The sequence below is a fragment of the Biomphalaria glabrata genome, chromosome 14 (assembly GCF_947242115.1).
Source record: "Biomphalaria glabrata chromosome 14, xgBioGlab47.1, whole genome shotgun sequence".
Classification (NCBI taxonomy): domain Eukaryota; kingdom Metazoa; phylum Mollusca; class Gastropoda; family Planorbidae; genus Biomphalaria; species Biomphalaria glabrata.
The window spans coordinates 37,245,599-37,259,603 of record NC_074724.1 but is presented as its reverse complement, the minus strand read 5'-3'; the positions used below and the strand labels follow the sequence as shown (position 1 = coordinate 37,259,603).

Sequence of the window (14,005 nt, the reverse complement as noted above, 5' to 3'; positions counted from 1 at the left end):
ACACAATGTCAACATCTCTATATTTTTCTTTCTCTTATTCTCTCTCTTTGTGTGTTTCTCTCTCTCTCTCTCTCTCTCTCTCTCGCTCGTCGTTCGGTATGCTTTGATTCTACTCTCCTCCCTTTGTTTCTACAAAACTTTATTTAAAACAAAAAAAAAACGAAGATAGCGTTACTACAAGAGCAATTAATCAATGGCGTCTCAGCATTGCACCTGACCCTGGGCGAGTACCAAATGGGACACGAATATTTGTACGATGGACTAAAGGTGTCGAAAGATTCGCTTTGTGGTGGGGCTCCAATCTCTCTCTTTCTTTTTCCCTCAACCTTAATCTCTCTCTTATTCTCTATCTCTTCACCCCTTTCTATCTCATTCCTTCGCTCTATCTCTTTTCTCTTTCTCTCTCTCCCTTTTCCTCTTTTTGACCCACTCTCTCTCTATCTATTTCTCTCTCTCTTTCTCTCTCTCTCTCTCGTTGTAGTCTTGACCTGGTATGCTTTTCGCGCCATTTGTCACGTGAGCCATTTGTCGATAAACTCTTTGTCCAGTGAACTAATTATTGTTTTCAAAGAATTGTCATTGAATCTTCTTCAGAGTTAACATACGTTTTATATTTGACGGACAGGCGTGGGAGCTCCAGTTGCACACGTTCACAGACCACGGGGAATTTCAGACAGACACAAAGGACCGCCACTCCAGCCAAGGGTCTCTGATGGCGGCCCCATTTGTGGAACGGCGTGTCGGACTTTTTGAACTGGGACTGGGGTGTGTGTGTGTGTCAGGTGTACCTTTCATTCTCAACATGGAGAGTAAAAAAAAAACATAAACAAAACACATAACAAAAGCAAAACAAAAAACGGACAGAAGCGAGGCTCACTACCCGATGTTCGCCTATCTGCTTCCACTAACATTTATACCGAGGCGCCACCTTAAGGTCAGGGGGATCTGGAATTAACTCGGTGTCATTGAACCAGCTGTCTCTGCACCATTTGTCGTGGCGCCTTTATTGACCTCAACCTATCCCTTGGTTTGTTAGCCCGTTGGGGCACCACTCATGATCGGTCAACCGTCTTCCTCCTTCCCTCTCTGTTCTTTGCTTTGCGATGTAAAGTTTTACCAAAAATTCTTCCAAAGACAGGCACGTCCATTCTTTTTGTTGTTTTCTAATCGCTTTCTCTGTCTGCCATAATATTTATTTTTTTTTTACAGTGGTCAGCAGGCCTTTATTAAACGATTATAATGTCTTGAATTAATTTCCTTATTTCCGACCCAGTGCAGTCTTGCCAATGTTGGCATTATTTTGACGAGAAACGCGATGGCTGTGTTGAAGCACGGAGATACTTTTGGGTTGTATGACACGTTGCGGGGTTGACTGCAGACGCTTGGTACTAGATTGACACGTGATATGACGTAATTATCTTCCTTTTTGAAGTAACGTTTGTAATATGTAAATAACTTTATTGATCCAATCAAATGGAAATTCAGTTTGACTACAATTGACACCCTCAACGTAACTACAGTACAATAACAATATAGATGCACGATATAGATGCACATACGAACAACATTCACACACGAAAAACACATACACATGCATAACCAGCGCTTTATAAATAGACTTCTATGAATTCTCAATGACAGAATGTTTTTTTTTTATGTTAGTCATCCAGGGTTTATTATTACTGAATGTTTTAATTTTCTTCTTTGATATAATTATGTTTTCACAGAACTGGATGTACACATTAACAGTTGTGGTAAGTTCATCTGTCTGGGCAGTTGTTTACAAACATATCCCTATCTGTTTGCTCCAGACAACTTTGTGGCTGTAAAACAGCGTCGTCTGACCATGACTGAATGGACTGTACTTCGGGTTTTGTTGTTTTTAAAACCGGTTTGTACACGGGTGTAAGTGTGGTCCGACTCTCCGAGGGGAAATAACAATCGAGATGTGTAGGCCATTTTTATGTTGCTATAACACATGTCCAAGGTTTTATCGTGCCTTGTGGGACAATTGACATATTGACTTTATGTTGGCAAGTGTTGAGCTAACGATAGATGATTGAAATCTCCCATAACTAGTCGGACAGCATCAGAACTATTTGTCCCACGTGTATGTACAATGTTTAGTACCGGTTATATGTTTTGCTGCTTTCTCTGTGTTGGCTGTGGGTTTTATATACACAAGTATGATGTAAAATTGTGTAGTTCAATATCGGTCGTGCACACTTTAGTTTTGATTGAGATATTGAAATGTAAGATAATATAAGGTTGCGCAACAAGATCCACTTTATTTAGAATCTTATAATGGCAAGCGATTATAGATCTAATTGTTATAACAATAAGCTACATATTAGAAATTTAGTTTTCGGTTTTTCAACACCGGGAAATATAGATCTATTTAAAAATCTGATTTTTTTTACAATTTCTTGTAGTAGCGGTATCGTAATATTATTGGGTTGGAAAGATTCCATGTCTCTTGCAAAGCAACACCAAGTATGCAACGACATCTCCAACCATTAATAACCTTGACCTTGTGCTAGTACACGAAGGGAAAAGAATTAGGCCACCAGACATCTGCACATCCACGCAGACAACTCTTTTACTACCTGTCATGTCTGGGTGTCAAGTTTTAGTCTCGACGCTAGGGGTGGGGAGGGGGGGGGGTTAGAATATCTAATCAGAGACAACATAACAAGTTTATAATAGATTTTTAAAAAAATCGGCTCATAATTTATGGCTTTACAATCAATGATTGTAAATAGCCTACTTGGTAATGTACCGATCAATAATTCGTATCTTTCATATCTTATCTAATACAGACGTTACTTCAAAAAAGAGGATGATTACACAATTGTAGGTAATCAGTAGTGTAGCAATCAATTAGTGTTGGTAATTAACAATATACCAGTCAGTGATTGTAAGTAAAAGATTATTTGTTTTATGTTTGATCACAAAAAGCCAAGATTTGATTTGGAATAGTTTATTTTGGGAAAGGGGGCGATATGGTATGACCATTACTTTTTTTTTTGACGGTACGCACCGCTACGTCGTACCGGCACCTTTTTCAATGTGGGCAAAAAAATTACTTTTCTTGTATTTTAACGTTTATTATTAATTTATAAATAGTTAAAAGTAAGGCAACCCATCACTGAGTGCCGGCATCTAGTTTCTTTTTACAAAAATAAAAGCACTGGGTAAGACCATTAACTTATTGGCACGAGTCGCCGTGGTCTATATTAAATCATGATGTTTTGCACTGAGCCGACTTCTGCACTGATCGCGAAGGACCCGCTCGGGAAAGACAGCCTTATGAACTCTCCGTGACTTACGCCTTCTTCGATGTAGCGCAGCGGTTCTCAACCTTTTATGCTCAGCTACCCCTTTTTACAATCCCCCACTTAGCCGCGACCCCCCCCCCCCCGCACACACACAGCAATAGAAGAATAGACAATAACAATCAATTTTTTCAATGGTCTTTGGCTACCCCTGGCAAATCGTCAATCGACTCTCAAGGAAGTCGCGACCCACAGGTTGAGAACACCTGATGTAGCGCAACCAGAAAAAAAAATCTCAAGCATAGAAGATTACTTCATAGACGGTTGTGATGGTAGACTGGCAGACGTCTGTGGCGCGGGAAGACCTGTAAGACTAAGACGGAACTGTTCGATGGGTCAAACGTACTGGACACTTCGTAACAGTATAAATGTCAGTTGGTCGACACAGGGGAACGTGGGTGGGTGCACTATGAGCTACAACCCCAGCTCAATTTTGTTTTATCCGCTCTAAAAACTCCAAGGGGTGGGGATAAGTACCTGTGTGGTGAAGCACTTGGATTCCTAGGGTTCTCAGCAAGAATTTCTGAAGACTGGTATTTTTAATTTCGTGATAATTATGACGCCTGTGTCTACACAACTCTAATGGGTACCTGGCATTCATAGGTCGGGGTAAAGGAGGTTGGTCGTTGTGCTGGCCACATGACACCATCGTTAAGCGTTGGCTTTTTAAACAGACAGGGCCGGATTAAATTGCATGCAGGCCCCGGGGCAGGATTTTGTTAAGCACCATACACTTTTTCTAAAAACTTTAAAAAGACTTATATGATTATTATGAATAACAATACCGGTACTTAAATTATATCGAAAAGGATGCCATATTTTAGAAGAAATTAATTTAATCTCATTTTAAAAACATTATTTAAAATGTATATTTTAGTTTTAAAGAGTTGGCCTACAGTCTTGATTTTGCGGATGGTAAGGTTTTTGGTAGTCTCACTGCCGTAAATCCGGAGCTATATTTACATATTATTATTATTATTAATGACTCATGAGCATGCAACAAGCGGGCACTTGTTAATCACGACAATGTTGCCAACCGACGTAAGATTGTGTTGGCAAAAATACAAAGAATGTTTGACCACAAAGAAAAGTTCAGACCCGTCATAATTCGGTAATATTTTTTTTTTATATAGGCTGTAGCCCGGCATGATCTCACTTAAATCCGGGCATGAAAACAATAGCCTTTACATCATCTGACCTACAAATGGTGAGGTCTGAAAGGATACTTTTTATAATACCGGTACTAAACACAAGGGAGAGAAAGCATGTTTGCTTTCATTGAGTAGTTCCACAAATTCAGTTTAAAAAAAAAAAAGTCTAATTATGCTTCCTAACGAGTTTCTACATGTTTTACTTTTGTTCATTTCCCCATTATTATAACATGTAGTTGATACAAGTTTAGACCTGACCCTGAATTCTGAGATCCAGCTAGGCGCTCACAATCTCGGGGACTTTAAACCAGTCGTGCAGACCGACCTCCGTCTCTATTTCGTAGGTGTTGACTCGCACCCTCTTTTTTTCCAACACATACAAATGAAGAGATGGGGCGAGAATGGATAAGTTGGCCTATTGCAACAGTGGGCATCTGTTCATTAACAGCACATCTATCTCTGGTCAGGTGTGTTGTGGGGTCACGGAGGTCACTGTGTGGCAGCGAGCAGTGAGAAAAGGTTACATCATACTATATGACCAGCTGCTTGCTTCATAGTAACTTTATACATACTCATCTCTTTGCCTTTGATTCCGAAGATTGTGTGACTAAAGATGAATGCCCCATTTAACGTGGCAAAGCAGACCCAGTTGCGACCTGCATATTTTGCCACAACTTATGCATAAAAAGCAGGTTCTCTGAGGCCTACGTTCTTTTTTTTTTTTTTTTCGTCGACTGCGCCTGTCTTATCTGATGAATTACAGACGTTACTTCAAAGGAAAATTACGGCCTGTGAGAATCCAGTTATCTAGTTAATTAGTGATTTAGTATTTTCCAAGTCATTGCTTTTCCTGGCTGATTCAGACAACCCATTCCATGCTCTAATAGCACCATTGAAGAAGGAGCACTTGTACACATTTGTCCTAGCACGTGGAACAAGTAATGTGCTTTACCCTGCTGTCTTTCTGAGTATTTTATTTTGTTTTCAGAAAACTTTCAGACAATTTTTATTGATCCAATCAAATGGAAATTGTTTGTCTAGAACTGTCTTTGTCTTTGATCACCTCAAGTAACTACTGTAACAATAACAATATAGATGCAAATACGAACACCATTCACACACGGAACACATACACCCTAACAACCAGCGCTTTAGAAGACTTCTATAGACTTCACAGCCAGCGTTTTCTAAATTAGACTTCTATTGACTTCACAACCAGCGTTTTAAAAGTTAGACTTGTATGGACTTCTCGATTGAGACAGATGACCTTTCGTGTTTGTAAATTATGGTACAGCTAGTGTTATGTAGTATTGCTACTTTACTTTTTAACCTTCTGAGTGATTTTGATCATTGTGTTACTCTAATCAAATGTATTCTTTTCTGGCAGTTGTTTTTCTCTGTCACCTCGATCAAAATGGCGCCTCATTTGATCTTTATAGCGCATGGGGGAGGGGGGGGGTCTCTGTTACGCCATCCTTCATTACGCTTAATTTAAAGATTGCATTTGGCATCCAATCATTCCAATACACAATACTCATATATAATATAATAATTTTGGGATTAATTTCCAATTGAATGAATAATACGTGAGGTAGATTTAGCAAATTTTATAACTAAGTGCTTAAAAAAAATAATTCCATTAGGAAAATAAGAGTTTAGATCTCAACAGTAGAAAGGTGGAAGAAATTGGTGTTAATATAAAGGCCTATAGGTCTGATTTGTCTCAATTTTGAAAGAAAAAAATATATCACGAGATTTTTTAATTAGGAATCACTAAGTGCGCAAACAATTCCCGAAATTCGCAAAGTAGGCCTACTTGAATTTTATCTAGTGATCTTTATCTTCGCACATTTTAAGAATTTTTAATTGAAGTAGAGCGAGAGAGAGTGTGTGTGTATCTATGATGCAGATATTCTGCTCTATGACAAAGTTCGTTGGTTATAGAGAGAAACATTTTAAGCTTCAATTTTTACCGATTAAAAAAAAACATCTTATTATTCACTATTCACTGTGCAGAGATAACGAACGATCTGTAGATGACAGCTCTTTTATTTTTATTACGAACATGTAATGCTAATTTTAAAAAGATCAACACCGTCATAAACATAGTCAATATTTGATGAAATGGTTATTAATTATTTACGATGGGGGATTATTTACGAGAATGGTCGTGCGGTATGCGCGCTGGATTGTCGTTCGCGATGGTCCCGGGTTCAAACCCAGCCCGCTCCCCTCTCCCGTCGTCCTGAGGAAGGTTTGGACTAGGAAGTAAACTATCTTCAACTCTGAATGAACATCCGAAACATGTAAAACATTTTACAAACAAACATAATAATTTAGTGAAAAAAAAAGGACATGTGTAATCTAACCATCGAATTTGTCGGCACATCTGGGAAGCGTGGTCGAGAGACTAAGAACGCTTGAACTTAACTTTGCTTGGCTACCTATAAAAGAGGCTCGAGGTTCGACACCCGACTCGAGCAGTTAACAAACAAAAATGTAGGCTCAAGGCGCTGTGATAACATTACAAACATAAACAGGAGAGCTAAAATGACACAAACTAATCTAAATAAAAAGTTTTAAACAGATATGTCTTATTAATGTTCTTCTTGAATTTAGTGTAGCATGCCTGTCTGAGATCAATGGGGAGTGAGTTCCAAACCTTTGATCCGTGCACAGAAATTGCCAGCAGACCGTAGCTTGTGAGGAAGTTATAGTTCTAACATGTGTTGCCTATAGGTAAATCCTTATCTTATCTTATATAATACAGACGTTACTTCAAAAAAGAAGATGATTACGTCCTACGCGTCATGCATTTAGTCATGCATATTAACCAATGACTTAAATTCTGCCAAGTCACTGGTTTTCCTGGCTAGCTCAGGCAACCCATTCCATGCTCTAATAGCACTAGGGAAGAATCTAATCCGGCCCTGGTATAATACTAAGTTTAATTTGATGTACGCCCCCCAACCAAAGACAAAGGTAACGGTAGTCGCGAGATTGTACTTTAAATCCTAATTATTTCAAATACTTTAAATCCTAATTATTTCAAATAAAAGTGTCCCCAGGGCTACTAACTCTGATCAAACTTCAATTTTGTATTGTTTATATTTCTCTCTTTTGGATGACGAGTTTGCCGACCACTGGTTAGTATATTGTGTGTATGTGTATAGATCTATGTCCCTTGTGTCTAATCTTCGGTTCCAGGTATGTTTGCAGTGTCTTCTAGATCTAATTTAAATTTAGTAATGCCATCTTATTATCTAGTCAATATTTACTTGCTTTGGCAACTAGATCTATATCAACTTTATGGTAATTCTGTCAAAGATTAAATAACTTTTATAACATGATTAATAAATTTAATTTATGTCTAGATTCTAGAGATGTGTAGGCTATAACTATAGACTATAATATAGATCTAGACTATTCACTCTTATAGGGAATATAGGCCTTTAAGATAAAGTAAATTTGCTTACGTCACGATAACCGACTCATCTAGATCTAGAGACTCTTAGAATCTAGAAGTCTAGATAGATCTAGATCTAATCTAGATTGAGATTCTAGTGGTCTATAAGCCTAGATCTACATATTTATTACTATATATTTCCAGCTAAAGATCTATATATATAGCGGTAAAGCGGTAAAGCGCTTGGCTTCTGCACCTGGGGTCCCGGGTTCGAATCCCTGTGAAGGCTGGGATTTTTATATCGTGATCCTTGGGCGCCTCTGAATCCACCCAGCTCTAATGGGTACCTGACATTAGTTGAGGAAAAGTAAAGGCGGTTGGTCGTTGTGCTGGCCACATGACACCCACAGAATCATCTGCCCCATAGACCACAAGGTCTGAAAGGGGAACTTTACTTTTTATATATATATATATATATATAATATATATTATATATATATATAGAGAGAGAATTCTAGATCTAGTAAACATCTAACTATTGTTGTGTTATTGTTACCTGTATCAAGTGTATCCTAGGCCTAGTCTTACTTTGTACTTATCATATTTGTGAAAAGAAAATGCTGCCTTAATAACATAACTAGTTACTTAGTTTAGATTTTAGGTCTTAAGTTGTTCATTTGTGTTGAAATATGCATTGACAACTTGGTCTGCATAGCCATGTGAAATACTGCAGGCCTACTCATCCATAATCTTTGTATTAAAGATGGTGTCACTCATCCATAATCTATGTATTAAAGATGGTGTCACTCATCCATAATCTATGTATTAAAGATGGTGTCACTCATCCATAATCTTTGTATTAAAGATGGTGTCACTCATCCATAATCTTTGTATTACAGACTGTCTGCTTATCCATAACCATCACAGTCCTTTGTATTAAAGATGGTGCCTTATTATGCTAGAAATGTTACTTAGATCTAGTGGGAAGCGTGGTCGAGAGGCTAAGTGCGCTTGAACTTGGCTTGTCTTGACTACCTAGAAGGGGGCTCGAGGTTCGACACCCGACTCGGGCTCTGAGCATGCTATAGGCATGAAAGTAGCGCTATATAAAAAAATTTAGCAACCAATTATATTTTAAACAGGAGTGTTGTAATAAATAGCTTTTATCTTCTTTTTTTCAGATCAAAACACAGATCTCTTCTTTGTAATATAAAAAGGGAACATCATACAAATTGCTAGAAATTATTACCTCTGAGAAGCAGACAGTAAATAAAAACGCTAAAAAAATTGGTGTATCAAGAATTCTTTAAGGCAAGTAGTCATTGACAAAGGTAGAATTTAACAATTTTGAATTTAATGTCATTGTCATAAAATTTTCCTAATAACCAAGGGCAAGCTATTAAACCACTGATTTAGCAAAGCAAATATCTGTAAGTTTCATTCTTTTTTTTGTGTTGCTTTATCTTTTGTGTTATTGCATGCAAATTGAGCATGTTTTTAATTGAAATTATTTAAAGAATAATTATGTTAATTAATAACTCATTTAGCTTCATATAGTTTTTATAGATCTAGATTTAATAGTTAAGTTGAAATTTTATCTTCAAAAAAACTTAACAACTCTGATTTCATAGTTCAATGTTTTATATATTCATTATCATAATTAAATTTTGAAACATTTTCAGATCATGAAGATGTAGACCAGCATGATGAAGATGTAGACCAGCATGATGAAGATGTAGACCAACATGATGAAGATGTAGACCAACATGATGAAAAGGTAGACATGTACATGTAGACCAGCATGATGAAGATGTAGACCAGCATGATGAAAAGGTAGACATGTACATGTAGACCAACATGATGAAGATGTAGACCAACATGATGAAAAGGTAGACATGTACATGTAGACCAGCATGATGAAGATGTAGACCAGCATGATGAAGATGTAGACCAGCATGATGAAGATGTAGACCAGCATGATGAAGATGTAGACCAACATGGTGAAGATGTAGACCAGCATGATGAAAATGTAGACCAACATGGTGAAGATGTAGACCAACATGAAGATGTAGACCAACATGAAGATGTAGACCAGCATGAAGATGTAGACCAACATGAAGATGTAGGCTGACATGATGAAGATGTAGACCAACATGAAGATGTAGGCTGACATGATGAAGATGTAGACCAACATGAAGATGTAGGCTGACATGATGAATATGAAGAACCAACATGAGGAAGATGAAGACCAACATGAAGATGTAGACCAACATGAAGAATGAAGACCAACATGAAGATGTAGACCAACATGAAAATGTAGACCAACATGAAGATGTAGGCTGACATGATGAAGATGTAGACCAACATGAAGATGTAGGCTGACATGATGAAGATGAAGACCAACATGATGAAGATGAAGACCAACATGAAGATGTAGACCAACATGATGAAGATGTAGACCAACATGAAGATGAAGACCAACATGAAGATGTAGACCAATATGATGAAGATGTAGACCAACATGATGAAGATGTAGAAAAACATAAAGATGTAGACCAACATGAAGATGTAGACCAGCATGATGAAGATGTAGACCAACATGAAGATGTAGACCAACATGAAGATGTAGACCAACATGAAGATGTAGACCAACATGAAGATGTAGGCTGACATGATGAAGATGAAGACCAACATGATGAAGATGAAGACCAACATGAAGATGTAGACCAACATGATGAAGATGTAGACCAACATGATGAAGATGAAGACCAACATGAAGATGTAGACCAACATGAAGATGTAGACCAACATGAAGATGTAGACCAACATGAAGATGTAGACCAACATGATGAAGATGTAGACCAACATGATGAAGATGTAGACCAGCATGAAGATGAAATGTAAACCAAAATATTGATCAAGAGATGTATGGAATAAAAAGGTAAGCAAAGCTATGTATATCAATTAATATTTTTTTTATACTAAACCTCTAAGTAAAGCTTTGCCAAGTTTTGTGTTTCACTGACTATGAAAATGTTTTGATATTGATTTTTGTTCTCTTTACAGTGAACATCTTGAGAGGGAAAACAATTCCTAGAGGCAAAGACACAGACACAGTAGATACATTAGAGATAGTTTCCTTTTCTACCATCATTTAGAGCCTTTTTTGTGAGGGAATCTGCGTCTGAAAGAAATGAACATTTCCCTAATGCTACTTCAAATTCAGATCTCCTCCCAACCTCAGGCTGAGTACCCGTGGTCACCTACTTTATGTTACATTACCATAGCACTACAGACAGTGGAAAACAAATTATATGAAGGAATGCAACCACCATCAGATATTGTTGTCTTTACAGACTCCCAATCTAGTCTGCAAGAACTTAACAGCAGCACCTCAAACAGCCCAAAAGAGTTGACAACACTCATTGTGATAATCCATCAGATGATATCAAAATTAAATATCAATATCACACTACAGTGGATCCCTGGACACATTGTCATCATGGGAAATGAAAAGGCAAATGAGATATCAAAGGCAAGTTCATCTGTGGAACAACCAGATAGACCTGTTAACTACCTCACCCTAAGGTCAATGTTAGTCAACAATCACAAAGAGGAGTGGCTCAACCAATGGGCATCAGGAAACACAGGCAGAGCCATTTACAAAGAAATGACTACGCCTAACAAACTGGACAGTATTAACTTCCTCCCCTGCAAAGAACAATCTACAACCTTCCAACTAAGAACAAAACACACTCCACTATTAAATTACCACCTGAAAAAATAAACTCCACACAACTCCTCTTTTGCAGACACTGCGCCCACCCCTTTGAAACCGTTTACCATATCCTCTTTGAATGCCCCTCCCTAATCCACCTTAGGCAGACCCTACTTCCACTACAGCCCAACATAACCAACACCCTGTAGGGCAGTGCTGAACAACTGAAGAAAACAGCACACTTTTTTTCTTGGCAAAGTCTGCAAAAGACCTCACAGCTCAGCAGCAATAAAGCTGGCTAGAAGAAGATTTTTTTTGTTGATTTGAGGCACATCGGCACAATTGGCTAGAAGAAGAAGAAGAAAAAGAGGTTACATTACAAGAAGTGGTCGCAAAGTCAGAAAACCTAACAGATGACAATGAATAGAACAATCATTTCTAATATAGGTACAAGTGATGTACTTTGTAATAACTATTTGGGTGGAATCACTATAATTGACTTGTATCTTGTTCTATATTTAGGTAAATCTTGTCATTCAGTCCAGTCATTGTTCTTTTTCTTTTTAATATTCCTTTTTTTCCCTTCAATCTTCTTGTTGTTTCAGTGAAATGTTTTTATCTTTTTTGTTTTGGAGGAGGGAGTGGCTGTGGTATATTATCATTATTGGAGTCACAACACCAAAGCCTTGCTACATTATGCTTTTAATTCAATTTATTATCTCCCCTGCTTTTGTGTGCTATCATATTATTGTTCATTAGTGTCACATCCATGCACAATTTGTTCTATGCTTTTTATAGTGTAAATAGTGACTTGACATTATTTAGATCAATTATAATATGTTATATTATATTTAAAATAAAACTGTTAACATTTTCTATGCTATTATTAATATGAATGTTTTTTGTGTGTTGCTATGAATGCATTTTAAATTTTAGTCTGAAATCATAAATAAGAAATTGTTTCATAAACAAAGATTATATTAATATTTAATATTGTCAGACTTCACTATAGCATTGAGTTCATCCCCATAGTCTATTTAAAACTTTCAAATACTAATTCACTTTGGCTTATCTAATGGTGATCATGGGGGAATCCACTATCCATAGTCTCTGGTATGAACACTCAGTCCTGGTTAGGGCTAGGATGTAATCTCTATTTCTGATGGAACACATGTAAAACCAAGAAAACAAACAGTAGACCTAGACTTTATTAACAGGTCATGCAAGCATTTTTTTATAACTGTGAACTGACGCTCTAGAGCTATTTTTATGTATTTTTATTTTTGCTACTTTTGTAGACTAGTGCTAAGCTGTATGCTTATACTTCCGCCTATTATTATATGGGTTAGGGCGATGCTGTTTCCTGTACTGTTGACAAGAGTGTGTCAGTTTTAATTATTCTGTACTTTGAACTGCCTTTAAGTTTCAGAATTTGTTTTTTTTTTTCTATATGTAAAGCTACTTTATATATATATAGTTATATATTATGGTACATTATTTTTCTAATTGAAACAAGTCAAAATAATTGGCAGTTTGTTTTTTTAAAGTTTGTTTTAAAATGATGGCCACTTCTAATGTTTATGTACTAGATCTTTTCCTAATTTTTTTTATCTGCAGTGTTTTGTAACTGCTGCTTTGCTCATTTGAATTAAAGTATCATTTTATTTCTTCTCTTTCTTGATTTCTTTTATCAAGCCCCTTGGTCACAGACTGAGGTGCACAGATACAACCCACCCAGTAGACCTTCTGTGAACTGTAACTTTTTGTTAGTGCAGGCTAGACATGACCTTGGGCCCTGCCATGCTAACATAATACTAATATTCTCTTGAATCATTCCAGACAGCATTGAGACCACCCCTGTCCCTAACAATACATAATTACCTTGCTTTAGTTGTAGAATGAAAGTTGAGCAAACAGTGAAAAGCTTCTATATAATTCACTTGGAGGTGAGGTGACTGAGCGGTGAAATACTTGGCTTCCAAACATGGGTCCAGGGTTTGAAGACTGGGATTTTTAATTTTAGGACTATTAGGCACCTTTGAGTACACCTGGTTCTAATGGGTTCCTGGCATTTCTTAGGGAAAGGTAAAGACAGTTGGTCATAGTGCCGACCATGGGACGCAAAAACAGATGACCTTTATATCATCTGCCCTACAGATTGCTAAGTCTGCAGCTAAAACCAACATGGGGAAAGCCTTTGAGGAAAAATCAGGAGTCAACCCTTCAGTTAGCAGCATACAGTGCTACTCCTAGGCAGAGCCTACGATGCCATTGATCCCAAACTGTATTGGCATATTCCATTCCTTCAAATATATAGCTATGTGGGTGACATCATTGCAACCACAACTAATGTCAGGAAAATGATTCATAGCTAATGTTTGGAAAATGAGATGAT

The 14,005-nt window shown here is 37.3% G+C and overlaps 1 long non-coding RNA gene across 1 annotated transcript; it reads left to right on the top strand.

Annotated features, from left to right (window-relative positions):
* Positions 1–9,202: 9,202 nt before the first annotated feature.
* LOC129922799 (uncharacterized) lies at positions 9,203–13,276 on the top strand. Its single transcript, XR_008774695.1, has 3 exons — positions 9,203–9,322; positions 9,575–10,833; positions 10,959–13,276. It is a non-coding gene; the product is annotated as an uncharacterized LOC129922799 (long non-coding RNA).
* Positions 13,277–14,005: the final 729 nt, after the last annotated feature.